The sequence below is a fragment of the Prosopis cineraria genome, unplaced genomic scaffold, assembly GCF_029017545.1.
Source record: "Prosopis cineraria cultivar Desert tree isolate PC_DT_omini unplaced genomic scaffold, ASM2901754v1 PC8, whole genome shotgun sequence".
Taxonomy (NCBI): domain Eukaryota; kingdom Viridiplantae; phylum Streptophyta; class Magnoliopsida; order Fabales; family Fabaceae; genus Prosopis; species Prosopis cineraria.
In genome coordinates this window covers 17,390,824-17,400,929 of record NW_026555339.1, presented here as the reverse complement: position 1 = coordinate 17,400,929, position 10,106 = coordinate 17,390,824, and the positions used below count along the sequence as shown (strand labels likewise).

General features: G+C 29.6%; 1 long non-coding RNA gene across 1 annotated transcript; it reads left to right on the top strand.

Moving 5' to 3' along the window:
- The first annotated feature begins 318 nt into the window (after positions 1 to 318).
- LOC129317878 (uncharacterized) lies at positions 319 to 5,359 on the top strand. Its single transcript, XR_008595079.1, has 2 exons — positions 319 to 583; positions 1,869 to 5,359. It is a non-coding gene; the product is annotated as an uncharacterized LOC129317878 (long non-coding RNA).
- The last annotated feature ends 4,747 nt before the right edge of the window (positions 5,360 to 10,106 follow it).

The window sequence follows — 10,106 nt, the reverse complement described above, 5'->3', positions numbered from 1 at the left end:
ATATAAGGGGAAGGGATTCTGAATAATTGGACAAAAGTTCCAAGTCCCATGATTCTTCATTAAAATATTTCGTCTTTCCTTGGTACTTTGGTGTCAATATCTTCGTATAAGTGGAAAAGATAAAAATGACCTTAAAGTAAATTTTAATTTAACTTTAATTCATAAAGTTTAAGTTTGTAAATTTAATCCAAATACACCTTGGGGGAAAAAAAGAACTCGACCTCACACCACTGCTTCATATATATTCATATTAAAATGTTACATAAAGACATTTACCAAAAGAAATATTATATAGAGTTAGAGACAGCTGGATGACAATCAAAGGTGTACGCACGCCATTTTGCTTGAACTTTCAGTATTCACAAAATGAAAGTTCTGCGAAGAGGGACACAGTCACGAGGTTTAGGATTGGTCTGACTTGGACGACGACGACTACTTGGGACCGAGTCTTATATATGCCATAGCTTGGAGCTTCATCTACAAACACACGCAAGCACTGGCCTCGTAGATTTTGCAGATCATCAGAGACTGAAGACTAAACACAACACTTATTGGCCTCAACTTTATTTGATTCATCCTTCAGGTTCCTATTTTAGATCTATTCTATGAAATCATTATTTTTATGTTTAGATCCATCTGTCAAATTTTCTATTCCTGAAGAGTGTTTTTGTGGGATCGAACAGAGTCTTGAATACACTACTGCTTGTTGAAGTTTCTGTTATTTTGTTTTCTAATTCTTAAGTCAAATTGATTTCATTCTGTTTTGCCTTGGAATTGTGTGATGGATCCGGGTAGATTTGTTGACAAAACTGATCTAAGCCAAAATGAACAGATCAAAATTGACTATAAATAAGGTTTTTTTTTTTTTTGACAAACTAATTGTATTGATTCGGTTTAAGTTTTTGCCTCTTGAAACTTGAATGAAACCAAACCAAATTCTATTATATCTATTGTATATATTTTTATAAATTTTTATAAATTTTTTTCTTTCCCAAATTTATTATCTATAAACTACTAGTCAAAAATATGTTACAATGAGTTAAATGTTATGTATAATTTTTTATAATAGCATATTAGTTTTTAATAGTAAAACATGATAAATAATTGCAAAAAAAAAAACTCTTTTGTTCTCGAGTTTATTTTCATTCAAAATCAATACTATTTAATAGTTAAAAATTAATAGTAAATATTCATATATATACATATATATTATGAAATATATCTAAAAAACTTAAACTTAATTCAAATCGAATCAAACCACTCAAAAACTAAACTAAACCAATTAGAAGAAAAAAATCAAATAGATCCCAAACTAAACCACTCTTAGGACTGCACATCCAAACATTTCTTGCAAAACGCTTAAAATTGAAATAAATGATTCTAGGTACTGTAGGCATATCATCATTATTTATTTATTTTACTTTTTTTATGGATATCTCATGCGTCTTTTTATATAGTACTAGCAACGTTAACATCATTCGCAGTCCAATTGCCTCTTACATTATATATATATATATATATATATATATAAAGATTGCTTATCGATCATAAATACACATATTCTATTTCCATTTAATTTATTTATCTAGGTGAATTAATTTGCCGTAAGAGTCAATGTTGAAGTCTATAGTCATTTTTACTTCAGTAAAATGGATTATTTGCTGATTTGGGACCTTTTGTGTGATCTGCTGAAGATTATTTTTCTTTTTCAAACTCCAACAGACGGGAAAATTTGTATGTAATGGGATATTTACAAAAATTTGTTCACTTTCTTTTGTCTTCAGTATCCCTTACTGACTCTTATCCAAAAGAAAATCACATAAAAAAAAAAAGTGTCCCTTACTTTGTATCCCTTACTTTGGGCTCAGATTCCGAATCCTTGCAATGGTGCTTGATGCTGATGGAGTTGGGTGTTCTTCAAGCTCTTGTGGATCAACTAAGAGACAGAAGTATGATGCATTCTTGACTAAGAAGCATCGATACGGGTACAAGTATTAGGCACGATACAATACGATACGTGGGCATAGTAATTTTTCAAAATTTTAGGATACGAGTACGGCTATATAAATAATTAAATATTAAATATTTGGATGTCTAAAAATACAATTTCAAGATGTCTAATACCATCACAAAATATAACACAATAAGTAGTTAAGCACTTAAATACTACCAAGTGGCAAAAGATAATTATCAATTTAAAGTAATTCTAATCTTCCCCATATTCATTGACACCACCACTTTCTCCTATAAGTTCTCTCTCCAAATTAGCTTATCTAGAGATAAAATTGCAACTTCAAGATTTTTACAATCATCTATTTCCAACAATCTCCACTAATATCCCACAATCTACTTTCTCCAGTGGAATACTTTTCACTCTTTCTTAAAAGAAGACAAAGATTTGAATGAACAAAAACTAAATTTTCTGCTCTTTTTGAAAGCATCTTGTTTCTCTTCAGTGAATGAACAAAAGAGTAAGTGCTCCAATTTCTTTCACAACAAGATGATGAGCATGGTTAATTGAGAAGTTTCAATGCAGTCTCTTGAAGTTTAGGAGCATCAGCACCATGATTGCTCTACCAAACTTTAGGCTCTAATGTCCATCTATCTTGCATGGAATCAACAAAAGAGAACTCATCTGAATATCCATAAAACTTTAAAAATTCATTCATAACCAATTTCCTCTCTTCTTCATCTAGAAACATCCTTATAAAGCACTTTTTCCTCTCAGTTGATATTTCAACATCTCTATGTGAAGAGACTCTATTTGGTCCACCTTCAAGCCATTGTGTTGTATAATATCTACAATAATATAATAACATCAATTGGAGTTGTGATGTAAAAATGGTAAAGAAAAGAATTTCATGATAAAAAATAAGAATAACAACTTCATAAAATGAAGAGTACTTAGAAAGTGATCTTCTTTCATGCTTATATATTGATTCCTTGATTTGCTCTATCATTGAATCCCACATCTCATAAATCAAATGAAGTGTGGGTCTATTTGTGCCAACAAATCTCAACATATCATAAATTGATTTAGTAAAAGAGAGAATATAATCAACCTTCTCCTACTAAAGATCATTAAAAATTATGTCTTTCACATTAGCAGCCTTTCCAACATCATCATCTCTATAAGCATTCCATTCTTCACTAATAACCAGTGTATGAAGAGAAGTTTTGATAAGTTTGAATCTCTTCAACATCACAATTGTTGATGCAAATCTTGTTTCGACTATTGCAAGAAACTTTAATGGCATAAATTTATTAAACATGGCCAATCTCATAGAATGATTCATGATAAATGTTCAGATGAAGACTGCATCATCTGTCACCTCAATGATCCAACGACATTCTCCATAAAAAATTTCATTTGCCTTTGTATTTTTTGCTACACATATTCTTCAAAGCAAGATTAAGTGTATGCACCACACATGGTGTCCAAAAGATGTGAGAATATTCATCTTCCACCATCTTATCAATAGATTTACAAACAGGTGCATTATCAGTGATTACTTGAACAATTTTATGAGGCCCCACTTCTTCAACCACTTTCTTTATCAAGTCAGCCATGTAAAATCTATCTTTATACTCACTAGTTGCATCAATTACCTTCAAAAACATGGGACTTCCATCACTTATAGCCATGAAATTAATTAATAGCCTTCTTTGTACATTTAACCAACCATCTGTAACTATACTTACCCCCTTATAATTCCAAGTCCCTTTGATTGATTCAAGTTGCCTTTCAACATTGGCCCTTTCTTTTTGCAACAAAGTGGATCTTAGTACATTATAACCAGGAGGTTTAAAACTAGGAATTACATTATTGGTAGCATATTGAAATGCACTAATAAAATATGGGTTAGTGCTAAATTGAAAGACAAGCCAGCCAAATAAAACATTCTAGAAATTTCAATAGTTAAATAATCTCTAGCTCCTTCCTTGTTGGAAAGCTCTTTCTATTGTATTTGTTGCCCTCCTTTTTCCCTAATTGTGTTGACTTTGAATAGGGGTAGAACCCCTTTGACATAAAGGGGACAAGCTCTGAGTTGGAGTTGGTAATGGCACATGTCTTGGTTTTGTTCTATTCTCAGCCTCCTCTTGAGCTTTTTACATTTCACCTAAAATTATCAACTTTCGGACATATAGTAATACCCTTTTCAGAGATCCTCAACAAATAAAATTTAATTCTAGAATAAGAGCCATTATATTGGTTATTACAATAGTTACACTTTCAACTTCTATTCCCACTTTCCCCTTCATTTTCTTGAGGAACCAAAGTTACATAAGCCCATAAAGGAGTACTCTTTTTCTGTCTTTCATTATTACTGAGAATTCACATTTCTTGAACTACTATCAGGTCTAGAATTAGAAGCCATTATAGATTTAATTTCTATTGAAAAATTGTAAACAATTTCCTTCAATTTTAACATGAAGAGAGCTAATAAAAATTTAAAATAAATCAATGTTTGACTCAGCAAAATAATCCATCTAAATAAAAAAAATTAAATCAATAATTCAGCATTAAATTGGGAAAACTGATCAGGTAGCTCTGCCTCTCTTGGTTCAGCAATGAAGCATTGAGCAATACATATCCAACAGTAATACCAACCAGGAGATAGAGAGCAATAAATATCTAGCATTGAGCATTAAGGAATAAAAGAAGTGAAGAGATAAAGAGCCTCAGGTGGAGCTCAAACGGCAAAGATGAACTTACCAAGACTGGAGATTGAAGACTGAAGACTGAAGAGATAGAGATGCTAAGGCAGAGTTCAGACGTGAGGCAGCGAGTGAAGTGAAAAGTGAAAACGCGAATAGGTCGACTAAAGAAGCACTGTTGAAGAAGGACGACGGTCAATGAGGCACCAAGCGATAGAGCAGCAAACATGAGAAAGGGGTCAAGTTTTTGGAGTTGGAAAGGAGCTATACCAATTTTCTAGAGTTGGAAACGTGACAAAGAAGCTGGAAATCTTAGGGCATCGACTTTCTGGAGTTGGGATTGAGTAAAAAGAAGTGAAAAATGTAGAGTTTTGTATCTGCTCGTGTTCGCACATCTCATCTCCCGTTCACCCGTGTCCGTCGGAAACTGGGAAAAAGGATGCACCGTTTCTACATCCTAAAAGCGTGTCTGTATTGGATACATATCCAACACGGACACGCTGGCCATTTTCACGTATTGATGCTTCTGAGGATTTTGAATTGTGTTGTGAAATTAGGCAAATAACATTGTCATGTTTTGTGCTACATGTTTGTTCTATAGTTACATGTTCTCTTGCCCTTAGTGAGAATTTCTTGTTGCGTAACATATGAATGTGACCCTTCCTAATGATGATAATTTGTCTTTTTTTTTTCCTTTTAATTTTGGAATTTGCTTTCAAATAAAATTGCATCTTACTCTGTTGACATTTATGTCTTCTTGAATTATTAGCAAAAGAGTGATGTTGATCAAGTTTTTGATGTGCTTGCGAAACTCATGAAAATAGCACCAGATGATGAAGCTATCGTCTTAATGATACTATTTTGCCATCTTGACCTTATAGTTTTCTTTAATGTTGCTTCCTGATGATACTCTGTGTAGCTAATTAAGCTTTTTCTTGTGGATTATTAAGAACATTTGTGTGAATTTGAAATTGTCTCCCTTTTTTTCTCTTGCGATTTATGACAAGGTATATGCTAATTTAGTTCTCTACTTCATGCCTCATCAAGATTCAAAGGAAGTTGTGGGAAGACTGTAAAAATTAAATCTGAAAAATGCAAGATAAATTCATGAAAATGATTGAAAACTTGGAACAGTTGTCGAAACAGTCGAACTCTAGTCAAATTAAAAAAAATGCATGAAAACAGGGGAAATAGGCCGGTGAGAAAATAGGGCAAAATGCGCGGAAAATATATATACAAGTTAAAAACCGGGGAAACAAGTCGAATGACAAATCAAGTGGATTCAAGTTAAGATATATTTTTGCTCTTGAATTATTCTCCGAGGAGGACCAAAAATCCTAAAATATTTGCATCGTAGAAATTTTACTCATAAAGTAATTAAAATATAATAAAAAAAAGTACCTTAATTTGAATTCACTTAGCCTAACATATGTGGGATTTTTTATTAAATTTAATTCCTAGTAAGCATTTTTTAACAATTAGCGGGTATTAAACGTAAGAGACAAATATGCTATGTTTTAATTATTTTAGAAATGAAATTGTTATGACAAATAGTTTAAGATAATGGATGATTTTCGAAAAATAGTTTATGGGTGAAAATGCCTTAACCCAATATAATAACTTAAACTCAAAGTCTAAGTCATTATTCAATAGTGTCCAAGATGACTAAGTAAATATAAAATTCACCTCTAAAAAGTTATAGTATTAATAAAATCTTGATTTAAATTCACAGCATAAATATCCTCTCTGATCCTATTTATAAGTTATTTCTAACATATTTTACTAAAATCGGAAAAAACTTTAAACTTCATTAATTTTATATTAAAATTTAATAAGTTTCCATTGATCTTCTTATTAGGACAAAAAGAATTATTTTTAATAATTTTTTTTAATACTTAATAAGAGCAGAAAAGTAAAGATAAATATAAAAAATAATGAAGTGCCTATAAATAAGATTAAAATTAATCTTCCAAGAGTACGAAGTAAACATAAAATTCACCTTGAAAAGTTGATAGTATCAATAAAATCCTGATTTGAATTCTGACAATAGCTTTTCTATGCTCCAGCGCGAGTTATCCAAATTCTTAAGGTTCTGAGACATGAGATATTTGTGCCGTCCAAATTTATTGATGCGTTAGATTTATCACAGATCTATTTCCTTATTTTTTTTTATTTTGGGGCCGGGGGGGGGGGAATTTCAGTAAAGAATCGTGATGGAAATATTATTTTAAATTAAGATCAATGAAATCTAAAACAATATGGTGGTCCAAATTTATTGACAATATAAATCATGTCACAGTGTTATATAAAGATATTTTGGCTTTGTCCCTTTCCAAACTGAGACTTCTGCAAAGAGGGACACAGTGATGTGAAAAATAACAAATAAATCCTGTCAAAATAAATAAATAAATAATAAATAAGTACTTCAAAATATGATAATTATTTTAAAATTTTTAGTAACTTATTTGATGTAATTTTTTTGTAAATTAAAATCATGTTTTAACGCTACATAAAATTTTAAAAATAATTTTTTTAATATTTAAATTGAAGTTTTTTATATTAAAGATAAAGTTATTAATATATAAAGCATAGTTGTTAGTTTAGTAATGTAAATAATAAGTATGTTTTCTATATTAATAACTTGAGTATAGTGAATAAAAATTTTAATTTAAGTATATATTAGCAATGCAGTTGATCATAATTTTAATCTAGTCATGTAATAATAATTTAATTTAACCCTACATTTTCCATTATTTCCTAGAAAGTTAGAAACATAATTTATGTTACAAAAACTCCTGCAAACTTCAGAAAAATTATCTCATTTCATCATATTATTTTATTATTTATCTATTTATTTACATCATTTTACCAAAATTACTTCGGTGTCTCAAGTTTAAAGGACAATAAAGCACTGACACTTTAGTGTCACTTGGTGCTTTGGCGTCCTTTTGCAAAAAGCAAACACTACTTGTCCGTAACACGCTTTGATGAATTTTTTCTTTTTACTAGCAAAATAAAACACAGAACAAAATCAGAATTAACGTGAAGCAGGACTATTAACAAGTAAAATAAGATAATTTTAATATTAATTTAAATTAAATTTTTTATTTTTTTATAAATTTAATATCAAAACGCAAAACAAAGCAACGAGAGGCAATCAAGTTGTTTGATCTGACACACATGCCAAGTCCAAATGTTAATTTCCAATCAAATGTAGGGCCACCATTTCCAAGTAAATTTCTCATTGTTAATTTTTTTTTTATACAAAGCCATTTTCTTGTTTTTTAAAGGAAAAAAACGAAAATTCAAAGGTAATTTTGCCTTTACGCAATAAATTTTAATCACATTAATGTTCCTTGGTCTTATAAAGAAAATTCAAATTCTTTTTTCCCTTTTTGGTAATAAATGTCCTCAAAGGTGCGAAGATATGATTTTCCTTAATTTCTAATTAAATTAAGATATATATTTTTTCATTCATAATTTATCTTCCAAGTTCTAACTAACTTTTGTCAATAACGTTATAACAATTTGAAAATATAAAAATCTACTTATACTAATTTAATTGAAAACAAAGTATATTAAATATATTTACTTAATTACCTATGTCCTATGTCTTTTTTAATTTTATTAAAGACTAAATCACAGAATGCATAAAATTAAAGAGAAAGAGAAGGAGAAGAGAGAAAGATCAAAGAAAGAAACACAAGAGCACGCAAAAAAAAAAAAAAAAACAAAACACGAAAACAAAATGGTGAGAGGAAACATATTCCCTCTGTCTCTATATATAAGAAGTTTTCTAAAACTTTTTTTTTTCCCTCAAATATAAGGAGTTGTTAGCATAGATTTTAATGAATGGACTATTATACTTTTAGAAAGAGAAAAAGATAAGTACTCTTATTAATTTACTTTAAAAAAAGAGATTCATTTGTTATTTATAATAATTAGGGGCAAAATTGAAATGTTGTTGTGTTTTTAATTAGATAATTAATTTTTATTAGTTTGTATGATTTGATTAAAAACATCTTATGTATAGGGATAGAGGGAGTAGTTGTTTGACATACCAATTCCAAATGTTAATTTCCAATAAAATTCAGGGTCCTCACTTCCAAGAAGTTTCTCATAGCTAAGTGGTTCGACATTTCGGAGCATTTCTTTACAGTTTCCAAGCAAATTCAAGGTTGCGTGCATAGAGGGGAAAATAAAGTAAATAGACTTCTCCTGATGTTTTTCATCCCAAGTCTTCCTCTGTTTCATACACACATACAATTTAAAAAAAATTCTTAAAACGTTAAAAATATTTTTGCTATACATATTGTTTTTATTGTCCGGGTGTAGAAATCAATGTTCGTTTCATATTATGCTCAATATTTTCTTGTGAGTTCTAAACTAATATAATTTCACAAATTTTAGTAGCTACTCATGTCTTTTATTTTTTTTATTATTTATAATTGAAAATGATGTTTACCAATTTACTTATTGTATTAGAGGATAACATTCATATGAAAAAGTGAAGATATTAAACCTTTAAAAACTAATTTATTTTTTACTCACGTCATGCATCAATATCAACGTATATATATGGAGATATATATCACACGAGTTTAAAAATTATAGAAGAACATGTTCTAAATTGAACAAGAAAAATAGAAGGGGAATGGCAGTGATAGGATTCACCATTAAAACGAAATTAAAAATAATGTATTAATGGTAGGTCTGAGTATAAAAATAAATTGTAATATACAGTAATTACATTATATATATGTATGTATGTATGTATATATGTATGTATATATTAACGTCTAAAAAGTAAGAATCCAATAAAGCATTGCAAAATGAAAAGCATCATATGGTTTCTGCCTTTCATTCTGCCAAAAAACCATCATTATAAAAGGTGAAGATATTAGTTTAACAATTTATAAATTTAACCAAACGATTTTATACTATGATTTCCAATCAAATTTAGGGCTATCTTTCAAGGAACCTCTCGTAGTTAATTTGTTTGACAATTCGGAGAATTTATTTGCAGTTTCCTAGTAAATTCACAATCACATGTACAGAGTGAGAAAAGTAGTAGACTCTTGATGGTTTCATTCTTAGCCTTCACCTCTTTCACACACACACACACATTTTTTTAAATGTTATTTTAAAAATAAAATTTTTACTATACACATTGTTTTGTTTAAGTTTATCCATCAAAATTTATGTGTGTGTATTCTTATTGTATTTGATTCTTTTCAATAAAAGTATCCCAGCGTATCCTTAATAGGGAAGATACAAAGCAACAGAAGGAGAAACTTGGGCCAAATGAAAAAAGCCGAAAACACAAGTACGGGTAATATACAAGCTTACTGTTGTGGGATTGGGGAAAAAAAATGTGGATTGTATTGAGTTAATTTCGTTATGTAATTATAAAACACTGTAATGTTTTTCAACTTAGAATAAGAATA